Genomic DNA, 23,667 nt, shown 5'->3' with positions numbered 1-23,667 from the left:
GGAACAGAACCACTTAAATGTTGTCAAATGCTCTTTCTGAATATTAAGATAATCCTGTGGGGTTTGTTCTTTGTTCCACCAATATGATGCATTATATTGATTTTTGGATGTTAAATTAATCTTGAATTTCTGGGATAAATTCCACTTGAATGTGGTATTTAGCCCTTTTTTATGTTGTTGGATTTAGTTTGCTAGTTTTTAATTGGGGGATTTGCACCTATTTCATAAGAGATATTGACTTGTAGTTTTTTCGTGATGGCTTTTTCTGATTTTAATATCGAAGCAATATTTGCTTCAAAGAATGAGTTGGAAAGAGTTTTCTCCTCTTTTGTTTCTTAGAAAATTTGCGAAGAATTGCTATGGATTCATCTTTTTTTTTTTTTTTTTTTTTTGAGACAGATTCTCACTTTCACCCAGGCTGGAGTAGAGTGGCACAATCTCGGCTCACTGCAACTTCTGCCTTCTGGGTTCAAGTGATTCTCCTGCCTCAGCCTCCCAAGTAGCTGGGATTGCAGGCTCCTGCCACTGTGCCCGGCTAATTTTTGTATTTTTAGTAGAGACGAGGTTTCACCATCTTGGTCAGGCTGGTCTCGAACTCCTTACCTCATGATCCACCTGCCTCAGCCTCCCAAAGTGCTGGGATTACAGGCATGAGCCACCATGCCCAGCCTGAATTCATCTTTAAGTGTTTGGTAGAATTTACCAGTGAAGGCATCTGGGACTGAACTTATCTTTGTAGGTAGTGTTTTCATTATGAATTCTATCTATTTTCTTGTTATATGTTGATATGGTTTGGATGTTTGTCCCCTTAGATCTCAAGTTGAAATGTGATTCCAAATGTTGGAGGTGGGGGCTAGTGGGAGGTGAGTAGATCACGGGGGCAGATCCCTCAAGAATGGTTTAGGCCAGGGGTGGTGGCTCATGCCTATAATACCAGCACTTTGGGAGGCCGAGGCAGGAGAATTGCTCTAGGCCAGGAGTTCAAGACCAGCCTGGACAACATAGTGGGACCCCATCTCTTCAAAAAAGTTTAAATTTAGCCAGATGGAGTGGTGTGTGCCTATGGTCCCAGCTACTTGGGAGGCTGAGGTGGGAGGATTGCTTGAGCCCAGGAGGTCAAGGCTGCAGTTAGCAGTGATCACACACTGTACTCCAGCTCGGGTGACAGAGCAAGACCTTGTCTCAAAATAACCATAGAGCACCCGATTCTGTCGCTGTTCAGGGCACCACTTGTAGCCTGCACGGACCTAGGAGGACTGAACAAAGCGGGGGTGAACATGAGAATAAAAGACAAGAGACAAAATAATCTATTTGGAGGAAGGGGTCAGGGGGCACCTTGCCTCTAGTGGACAAGGGCCCTGAGCTTTACACAGCCCTCTGTATTTATTAGGCAAAAGAGATAGCAGGAAAGGTGGGGGTGACTGTTGGGTAATTGTCAGCCAGCTTTGGTTCACAGCAGGCTTGTGAGACTGCATCCTTTGAACAATAGGCACTAATTTTCTCAGTAGATAACTGCAAGGAACCCTGTGCCAGGGAGTGATGTCTCTCAGCAAACCTTTTGGTGGCAGGGCAGTGTGAGTTTGCCCACATCCTGCATTCATGATAAACAGTCTGCTGTTTGATCATATAGCCTCCAGCAAAATGCTGAGTTGGTCATGTCTCATGGGCCTTCGGCTCCCTGCAATAATGATGATGATGATGATGATGATGATGATAATAAAAGAATGGCTTAGCTCCATCCCGTTGGTGATAAGTGAGTTGCTGCTCTGAGTTCATGCAAGATTTGGTTGTGTGGCATCATTCTCCCTCTCTCTTTCTCCTGCTCTTGCCATGTGACATACTTGCTCTCCCTTTGGCTTCACAATGATTGTAAGCTTTCTGAGGCCTCATCAGAAGCCAAGCATATGCTGGTGCCATGCCTGTATACCCTGAAGAAACATGAGCCAATTAAACTTCTTTTCTTTATAAATTACCCAGCCTCAGATATTCCTCTGTAACAACACAAGAACGGCCTGATACTTTGGTATGTTCAGATTTTCTATTTCTTCCTTAGTCAGATTCAGTAATTTGTATCATTCTAAGAATGTGTTCATTTCATCCAAGTTGTCTAATTTGTTGGCAAACAGTTTTATAGTATTTCCTTTTAATCATTTTTATTTCCCTAAGGTAGGTAGTAATGTCCCCTTTGTCATTTCTGATTTTAGTTTCTTCTTTTTTGTTTGTTCAGTCTAGCTACGTTTGTCAATTTCATTGATCTTTTCAAATAAACTACTCAGACTGAATTTATTTTCTTTATTTTTACTATCACTATTTTAATGATTTTAACTCTACACTTTATTATTTCCTTCCTTCTCCTTGCTTTTCATTTGCTCTTCTTTTTCCAGTGTCTTACTGTGAAAGGTTAGGTTATTCATTTGGTATCTTTCTTCTTCTTTTTTTTTTTTTTTTTTGAGATGGAGTCTCGCTCTGTGGCCCAGGCTGGAGTGCAGGGGCACAATCTCGGCTCACTGCAAGCTCTGCCTCCCGGGTTCACGCCATTCTCCTGCCTCGGCCTCCTGAGTAGTTGGGACTACAGGAGCCCGCCACCGCGCCCAGCTAATTTTTGGTATTTTTAGTAGAGACGGGGTTTCTCCGTGTTAGCCAGGATGGTCTCGATGTCCTGACCTCGTGATCCGCCCGCCTTGGCCTCCCAAAGTGCTGGGATTACAGGCATTAGCCACCGTGTGGCCGGTATCTTTCTTCATTTTTAAAGTAGGCATTTACAGCTATCAATTTCTATCTAAGGCCGGGTGCGGTGGCTCACCCATGTAATCCCTGGTCTTTGGGAGGCCGAGGCAGGCGGATCACCTGAGGTCAGGAGTTTGAGAGCAGCCTGGCCAACATGGTGAAACCCCATCCCTACTAAAAATACAAAAATTAGCTGGGCGTGGTGGCAGGCGCCTGTAGTTCCAGCTACTTGGGTGGCTGAGGCAGGAGAATCGCTTGAACCCGGGCGGCGGAGGTTGCAGTGAGCTGAGATGGCACTACTGCACTCCAGCCTGGGCAATAAGAGCGAAACTCCATCTCAAAGAAAAAAAAAAAGAATTCTATCTACGCAGTGCTTTAGGTGCATCCCTTAAGTTTTGGTATGTTGTGGCTTCATTTTCATTTCTTTCACCCATTGGTTAAAAATGTATTTTTAAATTTCTATATATTTGTGAATTTCCAAATTTTCATTGTTATTAATTTATAATTTTACTTAACTGTGGTCAAAGACATACTTTGTCTTGTTTTAATCTTTTTGACTTATTGAGGCTTGTTTGATTACTTTACATGTGGTCTATCCCAAAAAATGTTCCATTTGCTTTTGAGAAGAATGTGTATTTTTCCATCGTTAAAGATGGAGTGTTCTGTTAGAACTACTTGGGAGTTACATCATCTATTGTTGATATTCTGCCTATTTGTTCTGGTGTGTTCAGCTGGGGTAGAGCTTCCACCCTAGGAGTGGGTGTTGAGTGGGGTAAGGTCTCAGTCTCACCAGGAATTATAGTCTCTTCAACTTGGAATGAAAGAGGATGATGAATGCTGGAAACCTATCCCTCCTGTGATATGCCATATCCCCTGATTAGGAGCTGAAGGAGAGGGGTCCCTGTCTTCATGGCCACAACTACCCAGAATGGAGCTTCCAAAAAATCTGAGCTGGGGGTAGGGGATGGAGAGAGTGTGCCACGGTTTAAGTGCCACAGACTCTAGCTGCTCTAACCATGGCTTTCTTGAATATTTCTTGATTTGCTGTATGCCCTTAGGAGCAACTTCCAGTTAAACCATTAAAAAACCATAAAAAAAAAGTTATATTAGCCGGGCGCAGTGGCTCATGGCTGTAATCCCAGCACTTTGGGAAGGCTGAGGCAGGTGCATCATCTGAGGTCAGGAGTTCAAGGCTAGCCTGGCCAACATGGCAAAACCCCATCTCTAGTAAAATAAAAAAATTAGCTGGGCGTGGTGGTGCATGCCTGTAATCCATCTCAAAAAATAAATAAAATAGTTATATCTTGCCAGTTTCCTGAATATTGTTTTACCAGTCCCAGTGATGTGTAGAAACTTCATTTACCTTTACATCCTTTTACCCTCCCTCATTTATTTATTTATTTTTTTTTTTTTTGAGAGGAGTTTCGCTTTGTCCCCCAGGCTGGAGTGCAATGGTGTGATCTCGGTTCACTGCAACCTCCACCTCCCAGGTTCAAGTGATTCTTCTGCCTCAGCCTCCCAAGTAGCTGGGATTACAGGCGCCTGCCACCACAGTAGGCTAATATTTGTAGTTTTTAGTAGAGACAGGGTTTCATCATGTTGGCCAGGCTGGTCTCCAACTCCTGACCTCAGGTGATTCACCTGCCTTGGCCTCCCAAAATGCTGTGACTACAGGTGTAAGCCACCGTGCCTGCCCTACCCACCCTCATTTATAATTGTCTTAAATATTGCCTTTGTATACATTGAGAACCACATTGGACAGTGATATAATTTTTGCTTCAATAAAGTTATTCAGAAAACTTAAGAGTTCACTGCATTTACCTATATTTTTCTCTTCTTATTGTTCATTCCTTCTTCCTGATGTTCCAAGACTCTTTGTTTTATTTTTCTGTTTAGAGAACTTCTTTTAGCCATTCTTTCAGGGTATATCTGCTGGTGACAAATTTACTTTTAATTCCTTTAAGAATGTCTTGGGGCCAGGTGTGGTGCTCGCGCCTGTAATTCCAGCACTTTGGGAGGCAGAGGTGGGTGGATCACTTGAGGTCAGGAGTTTGAGACCAGCCTGGCCAACATGGTGAAACCCCATCTCTACTAAAAATACAAAAATTAGCTGGGCGTGGTGGTTCACACCTGTAATCCCAGCTACTCAGGAGGCTGAGGCAGGAGAATAGCTTGAACCCAGGATGTGGAGGTTGCGGTGAGCTGAGAGAGTGTCACTGCACCCCAGCCTGGGCATTAGAGTGAGACTCTGTCTTAAAAAAAAAAGAATGTCTTGAACACTCCAAACGAGGATATTCTTCTCTGGATATAGGCTTCCGGGTTAACATGTCTTTTCTTTTCTTTCTTTTTTTCTGAGATGGAGTTTCACTCTAGTTGCCTAGGCTGGAGTGCAATGGCATGATCTCAGCTCACTGCAACCTCTGCCTCCTGGGTTCAAGTGATTCTTCTGCTTCAGGATTGAAAATCCAGGTTCCCCACTCAGCCTTTGTTGACACCAGAGGAAAGGGGCTCTTCATTACTTCTAGGTGGGACAGGAGTTCAGGTTCCCCTCTAGGCCTCTGCTAATATCACCCTGGCTGGTAGGCACCAGGGTGTCTTAATACTGCTCCCCATGTGGTTTCCACTAACACCATAGTGGTGTGGCTTCATTATTGCTAGGTAATGGTGAAAGTCCTGAATCGTCACTAGGTCTCCTCCGGCACCCATGTGTGGGAATGTGAGTGCCTTGTTAAGCCCAAATAAGGCTGGAAGTCTAGATTCCATAGATAGTCTCCATTGACACTGTGGAAGGAGGAGGGATAAGGATCATAAGGATAAATGTCTCAGCTCCCCACTCAGCTTACTCTGACTTGATCAATGTGCCTCATTAAAACCTGGCAAGCGTGGTAGAATTCTAGGCTTCCCACGCAGCCGTCTGTGGGGTGGGCCTGGGACTGAACTTTTTCTGCAGTGTTTGGGGTGGATAAATTAATATCTAAATTTTATCTCTTGCTAGGTTGCTTCTTTCCTGATCTTTTGACTAGACAGTCAGTCTTTCCTAGGTCTTTATTTTTGCCTGTGCTCACTGGCATTATTGTGTTGCAGGCTTCTCTAGCACCCAGTTTGGGATATACAAGGCAAAAAGAAAACCAAGGGAGCTTCCATGTTCTTCCTCAGGTCTCCATGTACCTAATCAGTCAGGTTTCATCCCTCCATCTTTCACGGACTTATGTTTGATTTTATCTGTACTGAATGGGAGAAATAGGGAAAACTATGTCTATTCCATCTTTTCAGAAGTAGAAATCCCTCTCTAGTTTTAAAGTATAATTCTCTTAAGTATTTCCTCTACATACATTAAACACCATATCATGTGTCAAAATTTTTATATCAAATATGATGTAAGAAATTCATGAAGGGAATGAGAGTCCTTCATATTTATTCCTGTTTTTACCCATTCCATTGTTCTTTTTCCAAAGTTCCAAGCCTCCTTGTGCTTTTTATTTCCTATTTTGACATTTTAAGCCATTTTAAAAGGTAGGCCTGCTAACAACAAATACTCTTTGTTTTCATTTGTCTGAGAAATAAAATTCTTTATTTTCTACTCATTCCTGAGGATATTCTTGCTAGATGTAGATTTCACCGACAATCCTTTTCACAACTTGAAGAATGTTATGCCATTTCCTTCTAACATGCATGGTTGCAGATGAGAAATCTGCTGTCATTTTAATTGCTTTTCCCCTATAGGTAAGGTGTCCTTTCTTTCACATGCTACTTTCAGGATTTTTTTCTTTGTGTTTAGTTTTTGTTTTTGTTTTTTTCAATATGGAAGTCTTCATGAATTTGTGTGTCATCCTTGCACAGGGGCCATGCTAATCTTCTCTGTTGCCCAGGCTGGAGTGCAGTGGTGCAACCTCGGCTCACTGCAATCTCCTCCTCCCAGGTTCAAGCTATACTCCTGCCTCAGCCTCCCTAGTAGCTGGGATTACAGGCACACACCACCACACCCAGCTAATTTTTGTATTTTCAGTAGAGACAGGGTTTCATCATGTTGGCCAGGCTGGTCTCGAACTCCCGATCTCAGGTGATCTGCCTGCCTCGGCCTCACAAAGTGCTGAGATTACAGGCGTGAGCCACTGTGCCCAGCCTGAAGCAAGCATATCTTTGTGTTTTGGTTTTAGAAAGTTAATTATAATGTGTACTGGCATGGATTTCTTTTGGCATATCCTATTTATGTTAGCTCAGCTTCTTGAATCTGTAGGTTTATAACTTTAGCCAACTTTGGGAAAATTTCAGCCATTATTTCCTTGAATATTTTTCAGTCTCATACTCTTTCTTTTCTCTTTCTGGGACTCTGATGATATAAATGTTTCATCTGTTGGTATTGCCTCATAGGACCCTGAGGCTCCATTCCTTCTTTCCTAGTCTGTTTCTCTATGTTGTTAAGATTGTGTAGTTGCTAGGTATCTGTCACTGAGTTCATTTTTTTTTTCTTTTTTCTTTTTTTGAGATGGAGTGTCACTCTGTCCCCCAGGCTGGAGTGCAATGGTGCGATCTCAGCTCACTGCAATCTCCACCTCCCGGGTTCAAGTGATTCTCCTGCCCCAGCCTCCCGAGTAGCTGGGATTACAAGCATGTGCCACCATGCCTGGCTAATTTTTGTGTTTTTAGTAGAGACGGGGTTTCGCCGTGTTGGCCAGGCTGGTCTCAAACTCCTGACCTCAAGCGATCCACCCACCTCAGCCTCCCAAAGTGCTAGGACTACAGGTGTGAGACACCGCATCCAACCTGAGTTCATTATTTAGTACTCCAGTCATGTTTAATTAACTATTTTGCCCATCAGTGAGTTGCTAATTTCAGTTATTGTTTTTACAGTTCAGTAATTTCCCTTTGGTTCTTTTTAATATTCCCAGTTTTCTGCTGAGATTTTCTATTGTTTCCATTTGTTTCAAAGAATTCACAATTATTTATTAGAGCATTTTTATGATTGCTGCTTTTATGATAGCCTGTGAACTTCAATATCTGATTCATCACTGTTTGTATCTGTTGATAATGATTATTTTTTCTCATGAAAGTTGTAATTGTCCTGGTTCTTGGTATTATGTGTGATTTTTAAAATTATATTTTGGATATTTGGAATATTATAAGGTGAGACTTTACATTCTAAAAAATATTATTTTTTAACAGCAGTCCCCTTGCTTAGGTATAGCACACAGGTCTTGGTGGGAGTGAATGTTTAGCTCCCTGATAAGCCTGGCTGACACCAACCTGCAGAAGTAGAGTACTAATTTATACTGCCTCTTTCAGATGCTTAGGGTAGAAGTTCAGCTCCACTCTCAGCCCTACTGACACCTTTCCAGAAAAAGCAGAGCACTAACTTACATTCATTGTCTCTGAGTAAATGTATAAGTTCAGCTTCTCACTGGAACCCACTGACACTGAGGGAAGGGAAAGTGGAGTCCGACTAGCTTCAATCTATACCATTTCATTCAATCTCACTGCTATCAGATGAGGATGGAGGATCCTTTCTCCACAGACATTCCTATACACTAATAACAGTCAAGCTGAGAGCCAAATCAGGAATGCAATCCTATTCACAATTGCCACAAAAATAATAAAATACCTAGGAATACAGCTAATCAGGGAGCTGAAAGATCTCTACAAAGAGAACTACAAAACACTGCTCAAAGAAATCAGAGATGACACAAACAAATTAAAAATATTCCATGCTCATGGATAAGAAGAATCAATACCATAAAAATGGCCATACTGCCCAAAGCAATTTATAGATTCAATGCTATTCTTATTAAACTACAATATAGATTATTTACAGAACTAGAAAAGACTATTTTAAAACTCATATGGAAGCATAAAAGAACCCAAATAGCCAAGGCAATCCTAAGCAAAACGAACAAAGCTGGAGGCATCACGCTACCCAACTTCAAACTATACTACACAGCTACAGTAAACAAAACAGCATGGTACTGGTGCACATATAGACATATAGACCAATGGAGCAGAATGGAGAACCCAGAAATAAGGCCACACCTACAATTATCTGGTCTTTGACAAAACTGACAGAAACAAGCAATGGGAGAGAGAACACCCTATTCAATAAATGGTGCTGAGATAACAGGTTAGCCATATGCAGAAAATTGAAACTGGATCCTTTCCTTACACCATATACAAAAATAAACTCAAGAGGGATTAAAGGTTTAAATGCAAAACCCCAAACTGTAAAAATCCTGAAAGACAACCTAAGCAATACCATTCAGGACACAGGAATAGGCAAAGATTTTTTTTTCTTTTTTTTTTTTTTGAGATGGAGTCTCGCTCTGTCACCCAGGCTGGAGTCTGGAGTGAAGTGGCACGATCTCGTCTCACTGCAACCTCCGTCTCCCAGGTTCAAGCAGCTCTCCTGCCTCAGCCTCCCGAGTAGCTGGGATTGCAGGTATGAGCCCCCACGCCTGGCTCATTTTTGTATTTTTAGTAGAGACTGGGTTTCACCATGTTGGCCAGGCTGGTCTCAAACTCCTAAGCTCAAGTGATCCACCCACCTCGGCCTTCCAAAGTGCTGGGATTACAGGCGTGGGCCACCGTGCCTGGTTGGAACGGGAAAAGATTTCATGATGAAGACACCAAAAGCAATTGCAACAAAAGCAAAAATTGTCAAATGGGATCTAATTAAACCAAAGAATTTCTGCACAGCAATGGAAACTGTCAACAGAGTGAACAAATAACCTACAGAATGGGAGAAAATGTTTGCAAACTATGCATCTGACAGAGGTCTAATATCTAGCATCTATAAGGAATTTAAACAAACTTGTAAGAAAAAACCAAATAACCCCATTAAAAAGTGGGCAAAGGACATGAACAGACACTTTTCAAATGACAACACACATGTGGCCAACAATCATGAAAAAAAAGCTCAACATCACTGATCATTAGGGAAATGCAAATCAAAACCACCATGAGATACCATCTCACACCAGTCAGAATGGCTATTACTAAAATGTAAAAAAATAACAGATGCTGGTGAGGTTGCAGAGAGAAAGGAACACCTATACACTGTTAGTGGGAGTGTAAATTAGTTCAATCGTTGTGGAAAACAGTATGGCAATTCCACAAAGACCTAAACACAGAAATATTGTTCAACCCAGCAATCCCATTACTGAGTATATACCCAAAGGAATATAAATTGTTCTGTAATAAAGACACATGCATGTGTATGTTCATTGCAGCACTATTCACAATAGCAAAGACATGGAATCAACCCAAATGCCCATTAGTGATAGATTAGATAAAGGAAATGTGGTACATATACACCACGGAATATTATGCAACCATATAAAAGAACTAGATCATGTACTTTGCAGAGACATCAGTTGAGATGGAGGCCATTATCCTTGGCAAACTAACATAAGAATAGAAAACCAAATACCACATGTTCTCACTTAATAGTGGGAGCTAAATGATAAGAACACATGGATATATAGAGGGGAACAACACACACTGGGGCCTATCGGAGGGTGGAGGACAGGAAAAGGGAGATGATCAGGAAAAATAACTAATAGGCATTAGGCTTCATACCTAGATGATGAAATAATCTGTACAACAAACACCGATGACATAAGTTTACCTTTATAGCAAACCTACACATGTACCCCTGAACTTAAAAGTTTAAAAAAGATAGTGAAAATACAACAAATACAAATTTGTGGGGATTTAGCTAATGTAGTGCTTAGAGAAAAAAATTTTTTTAAGTAGTTAATGGGATTTATTTAAGAATCTGTTTACAATAATAACTCAACTTCTGTGGATATAAAATAGATTTCTTCAATTTTACTAATTTATTTTATTATTTTTTATTTTTTAAATTATGTATTTATTTATTTATTTATTTTTGAGATAGGGTTTCACCATGTTGCCTAGGCTGGATTTGAACTTCTTTTTTTTTTTTATTTATTATACTTTAAGTTTTAGGGTATATGTGCACAACCTGCAGTTTAGTTAAATATACATACATGTGCCATGTTGGTGTGCTGCACCCATTAACTCATCATTTAACATTAGGTATATCTCCTAATTCTATCCCTCCCTGCTCCCCCCACCCCACAACAGGCCCCGGTGTGTGATGTTCCCCTTCCTGTGTCCATGTGTTCTCATTGTTCAATTCCCACCTATAAGTGAGAATATGCAGTGTTTGGTTTTTTGTCCTTGTGATAGTTTGCTGAGAATGATGGTTTCCAGCTTCATCCATGTCCCTACAAAGGACATGAGCTCATCCTTTTTTATGGCTGCATAGTATTCCATGGTGTATATATGCCACATTTTCTTAATCCAGTCTATCATTGTTGGACATTTGGGTTGGTTCCAAGTCTTTGCTATTGTGAATAGTGCCGTAATAAACATACGTGTGCATGTGTCTTTATAGCAGCATGATTTATAATCCTTTGGGTATATACCCAGTAATGGGATGGCTGGGTCAAATGGTATTTCTAGTTCTAGATCCTTGAGGAATCGCCACACGGACTTCCACAATGGTTGAACTAGTTTACAGTCCCACCAACAGTGTAAAAGTGTTCCTATTTCTCCACATCCTCTCCAGTACCTGTTGTTTCCTGACTTTTTAATGATCACACTCTAACTGGTGTGAGATGGTATCTCATTGTGGTTTTGATTTGCATTTCTCTGATGGCCAGTGACGATGAGCATTTTTTCATGTGTCTGTTGGCTGCATAAATGTCTTCTTTTGAGAAGTGTCTGTTCATATCCTTTGCCCACTTTTTGATGGGGTTGTTTTTTTCTTGTAAATTTGTTTGAGTTCATTGTAGATTCTGGATATTAGCCCTTTGTCAGACGGGTAGATTGCAAAAATTTTCTCCCATTCTGTAGGTTGCCTGTTCAATCTGATGGTAGTTTCTTTTGCTGTGCAGAAGCTGTTTAGTTTAATTAGATCCCATTTGAGAAAATTTTACAATTTATTTTTTATTTTTATTTTTTTGAGATAGAGTCTTGCTCTGTCGCCCAGGCTGGAATGCAGTGGCACAATCTCAGCTCACTGCAACCTCCACCGCCTGGGTCCAGGCAATTCTCCTGTTTCCGCCTCCTGAGTTGCTGGGATTACAGGCACTCGCCACCACGCCTGGCTAATTTTTGTATTTTTGGTTAAGATGGGGTTTCACCATGTTGGCCAGGCTGGTCTTGAACTCTTGACCTCAGGTGATCCACCCGCCTCAGCCTCCCAAAGTGCTAGGATTATAGGTGTGAGCCACCGTGCCTGGCCACAGAAATTTTACAGTTTTAAATGCTTACATTTAAAAAGTAAATAGGTTTGAAATCAGTGATCTAAAATTCCACATTAAGATGAAAAAATTAAAATGTAAAGAGAAGAATAGTGAGTAGAAATCAATGACATATAAAACAGTCAATTTAAAAAATTAAAATGCCAAAAGTTGATTCTTTGAAAATATTGACAAATTGGACATTGTTCAGGTTTTATTCAGGAAAGCAGAGCCTTAATGAGTGTCATTGGATGAGAGACTTAGATTAGGAGCTATACTTTACATAATAGTGGGAGGAGCTAGAGAAGTGAAGGTTCAGAAGTCCTCCTGAAGCATTGGTGCTAGATGACAAATTGGAGCCTAAAGAGATAATTGGCAATCCAATACTACTTTACTCCTGCAAGAATGGCCATAATCAAAAAATCTAAAAATAGTAGATGTTGGCGTGGATGTGGGGAACAGGGAACACTTCTACACTGCTGGTGGGAATGGGAACTAGTACAGCCACTGTGGAAAACAGTGTGGAGATTCCTTAAAGAACTAAAAGTAGAACCACCATTTGATCCAGCAATCCCACTACTGGGTATCTACCCAGAGGAAAAGAAGTCATTATTCGAAAAAGATACTTGCACACACATGTTTATAGCAGCACAATTCGCAATTGCAAAAATGTGGAACCAACCCAAATGCCCATCAGTCAACAAGCAGTTAAAGAAACCGTGGTATATATATATATACAATGGAATAGTAGTCAGCGATACAAAGGAATGAGTTAATGGCATTTGCAGCAACCTGGATGAGACTGGAGAGTATTATTCTAAGTAAAGTAACTCAGGTATGGAAAACCAAACGTCCTATGTTCTCACTCATAATTGGGAGCTAAGCTATGAGGATGCAAAGGCATAAGAGTGACACAATGGGCTTTGGGGGCTCAGGGGGAAAGGATGGGAAGGGGGTGAAGGAGAAAAGACTGCAAATAAGGTGCAGTGTATACTGCTCGGGTAATGGGTGCACCAAAATCTCACAAATCACCATTAAAGAACTTACTCATATAGGCCGGGCACAGTAGCTCACGCCTGTAATCCCAGCACTTTGGGAGGCCAAGGCGGGTGGATCACGAGGTCAAGAGATTGAGACCATTCTGGCTAACACGGTGAAACCCTGTCTCTACTAAAAATACAAAAAATTAGCTGGGCGTGGTGGCAGGTGCCTGTAGTCCCAGCTACTTGGGAGGCTGAGGCAGGAGAATGGCGTGAACCCGAGAGGCGGAGCTTGCAGTGAGCTGAGATCGCACTACAGCACTCCAGCCTGGGTGACACAGCGAGACTCCATCTCAAAAAAAAAAAAAAAGAGAGAGAGAGAGATAAAGATAGATAATTGGAGAAGCCTAGCACATTTAGTTATCAAAATGGGAACGGAAACACGGTCATAGATGGCTGTTGGCTCTGTTTAGATAACACTTCTGAAAGTTTGCAGCCAAGCATCTCCTGATTGGGCTGGGGTCAGCAGCTGGGAAGGAGAGCTGGATGTAAAACAGAGGAGCACCAGGATGAGCTGGAAACCACCAGGCAACTCTGCATCTGTCCATCAACTATCTCACACTGAACAGCTTCAGAGAGAGACTGCTTCTGCTTCGAAAATCTCATGCAGATTCACTAACCAAAACCATAAGGAGACGTGAATTCTGGGTAATGTCATTCACAGATTGACCAAGTTGCCAGCACAAGTATCCAGTACACCAAATAAGACAGAGAGACAGAGAGATGAGAGAACACAAATTCCTCATATCTGAAACAAAACTGGGAAGATCAGCAGTTTAGAATTAAAAGGATAATAAGTTATGCACAAGCTTATGCCAATAAATGTAATAACTTGGATAAAATAAATTTCTTAAAAGATATAAACTATTGTTAAACCTCACTTTAGAAGAAACAGGAAAACCTAACAGCTATAATTTGTTAATATAATTGAATTAGTCATAATTCCCTCAAAGGAAACTGCAGGCCCAGATTGCTCCTCTGGCCAACTTTGTAAAATATTTTAAGGAAGAAATAATACCAATCTTAAGTGCTTTCAAAAACACAGGAATGAGGAGCACTTCCCAATTTGTTTTGTGAAAACAGCATAATCTTAATATCAAAATCTGACAAGGACATTACAAGAAAAAATTAATGCCAACATCCATCATGAATATAAATGCATCTTTAGCAAAATACTAGTTAATCGATTCCACCAGCGTAACCTTTTTGTCTGTGGCTCTAGTGCTATGAAGAACTCAAAATGGCCAGATAGTCTCAATTTCCAGTTCAGTATAATCACTGTGGTGTGCCCCAGAGAAATTATTCCCCCTTTGAGTACTAAAATCTCTAAGCCAGTGGAGCCCAAAGTCACGAGAACAAGAAGTAAAAATTTTTCTAATGGGTCGTTTTGGTAGTAGAAATATAACTTCCACTTTGCCTTTTGGTACCTAGTGCAAATGGTGTAACTATGGGACAAACAGAACTATTTATTGTAAACAGTTCAACTATTTAAATAGTTATTATAGTTATTTATTGGTTTGTTGCTGCTTTAATTTGCATTTTCTTAATGATGTTAAACATCTTTTCACATGCTTAATAGCCATTTGTATATATTCTCTCGTATTTAATTTTTTTCTATTTTTTTCTTTTATACTTTGTTGTAAAGTTTTAAAATATATATTCTGGGCCTGGCATGGTGGCTCATGCCTCTAATCCTAGCACTTTGGGAGGCTGAGGTGGGTGGATCACCTGAGGTCAGGAGTTCGAGATCAGCCTGGCCAACATGGTGAAACCCCGTCTCTACTAAAAATACAAAATTAGCCGGGAGTGGTGGCACATGCCTGTAATCTCAGCTACTTGGGAGGCTGAGGCAGGAGAATCACTTGAATCTGGGAGTTGGAGGTTGTGGTAAGCCGAGATTGTGCCATTGCACTCCAGCCTGGGCAACAAGAGCAAAACGCTGTCTCAAAAAATAAAAAAATTAAATAAAAAATTAAAAAATACATATATTCTGAATACAAGTCCTTTATCAGATATTTGATTTGTAAAAGTTTTCTTAGTACGTGAATTATTTTATTTTCTTAATATCTCTTGAAATACAAATGTTTTTAATTTTGATCAAGTTCAACTTATCACAATTTTTTCTTTATTGGTTGTGCTTTTGGTATCATATCTAAGAAATATTTGCCCTAGCCAATATCATGAAGATTTTCTCCTATTTTTTTCTAAAAGTTTTATATTTTCAGTTCTACTTTTTTAAAAAAAAATATTGCTATTTTGGCTCCATGTCGACTAATGTAGGCATTATCAAAAATATGCATTTTTATTTTGTTTATTTTGTGAGACAGTTTCACTCTGCCACCTAGGCTGGAGTGTAGTGGCACCATCTCTGCCAACTGCAACCTACGCCTCCCGGGTTCAAGCAATTCTTGTGCCTCAGCCTCCTGAGTAGCTGGGATTACAGGCATGCGCCACCATGCCTGGCTAATTTTTTTTTTTTTGTATTATTAGTAGAAACAGGGTTTCATCATGTTGGCCAGGCTGGTCCCGAACTCCTTACCTCAAGTAATCCTCCTGCCTTGGCCTCCCAAAGTGCTAGGATTACAGGCATAAGCCACCATGCCCAGGCTTCAGTTATACTTTTCTATAATCTATTTGGAGTTGATTTTTTTGTGTTTGGTATGGAGTAAGGTCTAAAAATTGTTTGTTTTGCATATGTATATCCGATTGTCGTAGCACCACTTGTTGAAAAGACTATCCTTTTCCCTACTGGATTGCCTTAGCATTTTTGTCAAAAATCAATTGATCATGTATATGTGGGTTAATTTCTGGACTCTCCATTCTGTTCTATTGATTTATATGGCTATCTATACACCAGTACCACACTGTCTTCATTACCATAGCATTCTGTTCAATTTTAAAATCAAGAAACAGAAGTCCTCCCACATTGTTCTTCTTTTTCAAAATTGTTTTGGCTATTCTGCATCCTTCCATTTCCATATAAGTTTCAGGATCAGCTTGCCATTTCTGCAAAGAAGTCTGCTAGAATATTGACATGGATTACATGGCATTTATAGATCAATTTGGAGAGAATTTTCATTGTAACAATATTGAATCTTCCAATCAATGAACATGGTATATCTTCTCCATTTATTTAGGTCTTTTAATCCCCCCACCCTGCCCCAGCAATGTCTTACGGTTTTTAGTCCACAAGTCTTAAAACCTCTTTTCTTAAATTTATTCCTAAGTATTTCTTTTTGATCTGTTATTATTTGAATTTTTGTATTGCTAATTGCAGTATATAGAAATACAACCAATTTTTTGTATTGAGCTTGTATTCTGTGACCTTCCTGAATTCATTTATTAGTGCTAATAGTTTGCTATGAATTCTTTAGGATTTTCTACATATAGGATCATGTTGCCTGTGAATAAAGACAGTTTCACCTCTTTCTTTCCATCTGAACACATTTTATCTCTTTTTCTTGCCTGGTAGCATGGACACATACTGGCTTAAAACATATGCTATAGCCTATAGGAAAACATTCTGGCCAGGGCAGTGGCTCATGGCTGTAATTCCAGCACTTTGGGAGGCCGAGGAGGGAGGATCTCTTGAGGTCAGAAGTTCGAGACCAGCCTGGCCAACATAGTGAAACCCTGTCTACTAAAAATACAAAAATTAGCCATTTCTTTTCTTCCCTCAAAGAAAACTGCAGGCCCAGATTGCTCCTCTGGTGAACTTTGTAAAATATTTTAAGGAAAAAATAATTCCAATCTTAAACAAGTGAGTGGCGGACGCCTGTAGTCCCAGATACTTGGGAGGCTGAAGTGCAAGAATCACTTGAACCCAGGAGGAGGAGGTTGCGGTGAGCTGAGATCATGCCACTGCACTCCAGCCTGGGCGACAGAGTGAGACTCCGTATTTAAAAAAAGAAAAGAAAACATTCCAGCTTCTCAAGGTGATATCTCCCAGCTGGTGCCATGCTCAACTTTCTTTTTTTTTTTTTTTTTTTTTTGAGACGGAGTCTCGCTCTGTCGCCCAGGCTGGAGTGCAGTGGTGCAATCTCGGCTCACTGCAAGCTCCGCCTCCCGGGTTCACGCCATTCTCCTGCCTCAGCCTCCCGAGTAGCTGGGACTACAGGCGCCCGCCACTGCGCCCGGCTAATTTTTTGTATTTTTAGTAGAGATGGGGTTTCACCGTGGTCTCGATCTCCTGACCTCGTGATCCGCCCACCTCGGCCTCCCAAAGTGCTGGGATTACAGGCGTGAGCCACCGCGCCCGGCCGCCATGCTCAACTTTCAAAAAAGCACTACACTAACGCTATTATAAAAACCTAGCAGTCTGTGTCACACTTATTCAGAGGTAATTATATGTCTGGAATTTCTCCAAGTCCCCACCCGACCCAGAAGGCCAGCTGGCTTCACCTCTCAATTATATGTATAATGCCATAACAATGACTAAGGCAAACAAATTTCCATAAAAGATGTTGCTAGCCCAACATTGTAAAAAGGAGGAAATTAAGATCTAGAATAAACTGTTTACAGTGTCAATGAATTATTGGTCTTTGCTGCTGGAAGGCTGAGGACTCAGTGTTGCAGCAGCCAGGTGAACCTGGGTGAGAGTAAGTCCACTTGTTAATCCATTTGTAACATCTGTTTCTATTACCATGTCTATTTTGTTCAAACACTAGCTGAGAAAGCATAGGCACCACCAAGAAAGAAGTTGGCTGATATTCAGAGTGTATTTTATTAACAATGTTATTATTGTGACTCTCCTTTGCAGGAGAGGATTATTTAATTACTTTTCACATGGGGGTGGGGGAACATCTTCACACTCTGGCCTAAATTCTGAGAGGCCTTTTTGTCTAATTCTTCTGTCACTGTTCTATTATTTTAATTTCAAATCCCTAGAATTATGCAAATCACTTACAAAAAGGTACATTCACAGAAGTCTCACCTCCATTCATGTCCTGTATACCCTGTTCCTTCATAGACTTTTTGTGTGTGTGTGATGGAGTTTTGCTCTTCTTGCCCAGGCTGGAGTACACTGGTGCGATCTCAGCTCATTGCAAGCTCCGCCTCCTGGGTTCAAGTGATTCTCCTGCCTCAGCCTCCCGAGTAGCTGGGATTACTGGCACCTGCCACCACGACTGGCTGATTTTTTGTATTTTTAGTAGAGATGAGGTTTCTCCACTTTGGTCAGGCTGGTCTTGGATTCCTGACCTCAGGTGATCCACCCATCTTGGCCTCCCAAGTGCTGGGATTACAGGCGTGAGCCACCATGCCCGGCCTTCATAGACATTTTTTGTACTCATCTGGAAATTAGAAATGGAGAAAACTTCTCCCATGTCTATTGCTTAAATCTATTTGGTGCTTCAGTTTATTACCACACTCAGAGCTACTCCTATTAGGGATAAATATTTGTGGCAATTTCTGTGTTCTGAGGCCCTTAGGACTACCAGAATTCTCATTTCTCTTCCTTTCACACTTCCTGCAAGAATGCTGATGTTGGTGATAGTTTGGCCCACCCTGTTTTCTTCTGGGATTATTAGTTACCTTGTTCCTCAGTTCAGTTAAGATGTCCATGTTTCTTTTACTATTCTGTTGCTTCATCTATTTTGATTAGAGAATGTAGGGAGATGAAAAAACTGCAAAACTGTCATCTTGCTCCAAACAGAATTCTTTGCCTCAGTTTTCTAAAGATGCCTGTGCTGGGTGTAGATTTCTAGTTCAGCAGTTATTTATTTTTTCAACACTTTGAAGATCTTTTATTGTCTTAATTGGTGGTCTTTGAAGGTAAAATGTGTCTTTTAAGCTTTGGCCGCTTTTAAGATTTTTCTCCTTGTTTTTGTTTTCTTCTGTTTTGTTATGATGTGTCAAAGTGTGGATTTCTTTTTGTAGATCCTAATAGGGGTCATTGGGACTTTTACTATGGAATTTGATGTCTTTCACCATTTGGGGAAAATTCTTTTTTTTTTTTTTTCAATCATGTTAGATGGGTAATGTGCTGATGTCATAACAAGGATTGATGGTGACACATCTTACATGTGTGTGTGAAAACCCAATCATGTTTATGAGATACAAAAGGATCAGGGAAAATCCTTAACCACTTTTCAAATGATTTTTCTGTCCAATTTTCTCCCTCTCTTCTAAAACTCTGATATTATTATTTTTTGAGACGGAGTCTCGCTCTGTTGCCCAGGCTGGAGTGCAGTGGTGTGATCTTGGTTCACTGCAACTTCTGCTTCCCGGGTTCAGGCAATTCTCCTGCCTCAGCCTCCTAAGTAGCTGGGATTACAGGCGCACATCACCACACCCAGCTAATTTTTGTATTTTTAGTAGAGATGGGGTTTCACCTTGATCAGGCTGGTCTCGAATCCCTGACCTCGTGATCCACCTGCCTCGGCCTCCCAAAGTGCTGGGATTACATGCGTGAGCCACTGCGCCTGGCCTAAAACTCTGACATTCTTAAACCCTCACATTGCATCCTCCATGTTTTTTTCCATCTCTTCTGTTGTGTTTGTCTTTTTGTTTCAATGTTATTTATTCTAAATATTCATTCTGATCTTTCAGTTTATTATTTTATCAGCTGTTTCTAATATTCTATTAAAAACAGCCATTTGGTTTAAATTTAAGTTCCTATATTTTTCAGTTGTACAACATCTACACAGTTCTTTGTCATATCTGCTTTATTTTTAGAATTTCTAGTTATCTCACAAAATTTTCCTTTTTGACTTTTAACTCCTTGAACAGAGTAACCATTTATTTTAGAGTCAAAATCTGTTAATTCCAGTATCACAGACCCCGTGAGTTTGTTTCTATTGTTAATTTTTTTGTTTGAGTTTTGGTTATGCTGTTCTATATGATTGTGTGCCTGCATACATAGTGTTTGCTAGACCACTGTATTGAGAAAGTGTTTGTAGAAAAAGTGTGGAGCTTAGAGCCTAGGATGATGTCATCTTTCTTCAGAGAGGATTTTTACTTGCTTCTGTCAGATTATTGGGTTACAGGTGATCCAGAATCACCTTAATATCATTTCACAAATTGGAATTTTTCTGAGCTACCCATATGACACAAAACTGAGCTATAATCCATGTGAGAACTAATTTACTTCTGGCTCACTCTTACCTCTGGGGTACAGGTTTTAGAGGCCAACCCAGAGTGTGGACTGGTACCCTCTTGCTCCAAAGTGCTATGAAAAGCACTTCTCAGCCTCTCAGCCACCTCTCAGTATACACAAATATCTCCATACAAAAAATCCCCAAAAGCTTGTCTCACCTCTCTGGATTTCTACAATATCTTTTTTTCATCTTGACCAGATTTTTCACTACCTTTTTAGCTCTTAAATGCCTTCAAGTTTTTAGAAACAATTTTGTTCCACTGTTTTAGTTGTCATTAGTCATAGGGTTGCATTAAATTACCAAGTTTCCAGAAGAGAAATTTAAATGTATTTATCATGTTTTTGTTTAAGGAAAGAGAAGCATCAATAACCCAAATAAAAATTAAAGAATATAGTAATTGGATGCTTTCAGGGCCCACATTCCTGCAACCCCCACCCCCCACCTCACTTTGTTTCTTCAGAGGAGTCCCTGGTTCTGCACTCAGCAGTTGGATACAAGTTGTTAGCAACTCTTCTGTCATCTCTCCCCAGTTCTATGTATTCATTACTAGATTGAGGTCCTCAATTTTTTTCTGAAAAGTAAACAATCCCAGCATATGCACAAGTGCATGACTGGTATTAGCAATATGCGAGTGGTTAAACTTGATGGGAAATTGACCACATACAACCTCTTGTGCTCTAATGCCGTCTCTTTTATGTATTTTTTGATATAAAATAGCAATTAAAAATTTGTATAGAGGGACATTAAGGAATATGGCATAACAGGAAGCATCAGGAATCTGTCTTTACACCCAGACAGCAATTATGCTAGTAGAAACTGTCAGTTAACTAACTACCGATGTAACTATTTTGTAACTCTGGAGGTCATTTGAACACTTGCAACTTCCAGGGAAGGGCTTAGCTGCTAAATTCTGATTAATTTCAGTCAATTTCAGTCATAGCTACCTATCTCTTCAACATCAGTACCATGGTAAGCAGCCATGGCCACATTCCTGGTGAGAGTTTTAGAAGCCAGGGTGGTCAATACAAATCTCATCCTCTAATAATTCTGTATTCTGAACTGCTGACTGCTGCTTCTGATCATGGAAAAGTGCAGACACAGAAAAGTGAAGCCATTGTTTCAACCCCACCAACAGAAGCAGCATCCAGGGACAGTATCTAGAATGGTGTGAGAAGGGTCTTTTCTTCTTTTTTTTCTTCCCTTATTCTAGTGTTGGGAGCCAGACATGTAAAACTTAGAACATTGAAAAGCAACCATATATACGAGAATATTTACAATGTCACCATAAAGCCCAGGGAAAGACAAAGTATAGAAAAGCCTTTAAGCTTTTGCCTCAGGATGATCTCTAGCACAGAGATACCCGACAGCAATAAAAAATAGAAAGCAACCCTGGGGAAGGGGGAGAATCTGATTTCCAGAATTACCACATTATATGATAAACAAATATCCAGTTTTCAACATCAACAACAAATCCCAAAGCATACAAAGAAACAAGAAAACATGGCTCATTCAAAGGAACAAATTAAATCTTCAGAAACTATTCCAAAAAAATCACAGGCATTGGACTTCTAGACAAACACTTTAAAACAAGGTTTTTTTTTGTTCTTGTTTTTTTGTTTGTTTGTTTGTTTTGAGACAGAGTCTTGCTCTGTCACCCAGGCTGGAGTGGAGTGGCACGATTTCAGCTCACTGCAACCTCCACCTCCTGAGTTCAAGCGATTCTGCTGCCTCAGCCTCCCAAACAGCTGGGACTACAGGCACGCACCACCATGCCCAACTAACTTTTGTATTGTTAGTAGAGATGGGGTTTCACCATACTGACCAGGCTGGCCTTGAACTCCTGACCTCATGATCCACCTGCCTTAGCCTCCCAAAGTGCTGGGATTACAGGCGTTAGCCACTGGGCCTGGCCAAAACAACTGTCTTAAAGATACTCGAAGATCTACAGAAAGAAATGAGCAAAACAGGAAAATGTTGTATGAACAAAATGAGAATATCAATAAAAAGATATAAAATATAAAAAAGGAACCAAAAATAAATTCTGGAACTAAAATGTATGATAACGGAAATGAAGATTTTACTAGATGGTTACAAAAAGAGATCTGAACAGGCAGAAGAAAAAATCAGTAAAATTGAAGATAGGACAATTGAAGTTATAAAGTGGGAGGAATGGAAAAAAAGAAATGAAGAAAAGTGAACAGAGCATAAGGGACTTTTGAGATACTACCAAGCAGACCAACATATGCATTATGGGAGTTCCAAAGGGAAAAAAAAGCAAGAAAAGGGCAAAAAGAATTTGAAGAAATAAATAATGGCTGAAAACTCCCCAAATTTGACAAAAGATATGAATCTCCAAATTCAAGAGGCTCAACAAATTCCAAGAAGGATAAATTCAAAGAGACCCACACGAAGACCTCTTATAATTAAAATGTTGAAGACAAAGACAAAGAAAGAATCCTGGAAGTATTAGTAACTCATCACACAAAAGAGATCCTCAGCAAGATTACCAGCTAATTTCTCATGAGAAACTTTGGAGGCTAGGAGGCAGTGGGTTAACATATCCAAAGTGCTGAAAGAAATAATAGTCTACCAAGAATTCTATATCCAGAAAAACTGCCCTTAAAGAATGAGGGAGAAATTAATACATTCCCAGATAAACAAGAGCTGAGGGAGTTCATTACCATAAGACTTTCCAAGGCCAGGCACGGTGGCTCACACCTGTAATACCAGCACTTTGGGAGGCCAAGGCAGGCAGATCACTTGAGGTCAGGAGTTCGAGACCAGCCTGGCCAACATGGCGAAACCCTGTCTCTGTTACAAATACAAAAATTAGCCAGGTGTAGTGGTGCATGCCGTACTCCCAGCTGCTCGGGAGGCCGAGGCAGGAGAATTGCTTGAACCTGGGAGGTGGAGGTTGCAGTGAGCTGAGATCATGCCACTGCACTCGAGCCTGGGTGACAGAGCAAGACTCCATCTCAAAAAAAAAAAAAAAAAAAAAAGACTTTCCATGCAAAATATGCTAAAGGGAATATTTCAAGTCAAAATAAAAGTACTGATAGTAATTTGAAGCCATATAAAGAAATAAAGGCTGGGTGCAGTGGATCACACCTGTAATCCCAGCACTTTGGGAGGTCGAGGCAGGAGAATCACTTGAACCCGGGAGGCAGAGGTTGCAGTGAGCTGAGACTGTACCACTGTGCTCCAGCCTGAGTGACAGAGTAAGACTCTGTCTCAGGAAAAAAAAAGAAAGAAAGATCAGAGGTAAAGATAAATATACGGAAAATCATAGAAGCTAGCATAATTGTAATTTTGTTTTTTAACTCCTCTTTTTCTCTGTATGTTAAAAATAATACATAAACATGAAACTATATTATTGGGCACACAATATATAAAAATATAAGTTGTGACAGTGATAACATCAAGAGAATGGAGCTATATAGGAGCAGAGTGTTTGTATGATATAGAGGTTAAGTTGGCATCAATTCAAGAATGGAATCAAAATGTTCCACTACAAACCAATTAGACACAAAAGAAGGCAGTAAT

General features: G+C 40.3%; 1 long non-coding RNA gene, 1 other non-coding gene and 1 pseudogene across 2 annotated transcripts in view; 1 reads left to right on the top strand and 2 right to left on the bottom strand.

The window, feature by feature from the left end:
* The window catches only part of LOC134756887 (uncharacterized), an 83,017-nt gene that overhangs the window by 7,001 nt on the left and 52,349 nt on the right, over positions 1 to 23,667 (top strand). The gene's annotated exons all lie outside the window — the stretch shown is intronic.
* Positions 6,523 to 6,592, bottom strand: LOC115935876 (uncharacterized; annotated as a pseudogene).
* LOC115935920 (small nucleolar RNA U13) lies at positions 18,993 to 19,093 on the bottom strand. The gene has a single exon (XR_004071510.1). It is a non-coding gene; the product is annotated as a small nucleolar RNA U13 (small nucleolar RNA).

This window comes from Gorilla gorilla, chromosome 13 (assembly GCF_029281585.2).
Source record: "Gorilla gorilla gorilla isolate KB3781 chromosome 13, NHGRI_mGorGor1-v2.1_pri, whole genome shotgun sequence".
In the NCBI taxonomy this organism is placed as follows: domain Eukaryota; kingdom Metazoa; phylum Chordata; class Mammalia; order Primates; family Hominidae; genus Gorilla; species Gorilla gorilla.
The sequence above is the reverse complement of the archived record's forward strand: the minus strand, read 5'-3'. Positions and strand labels throughout refer to the sequence as shown.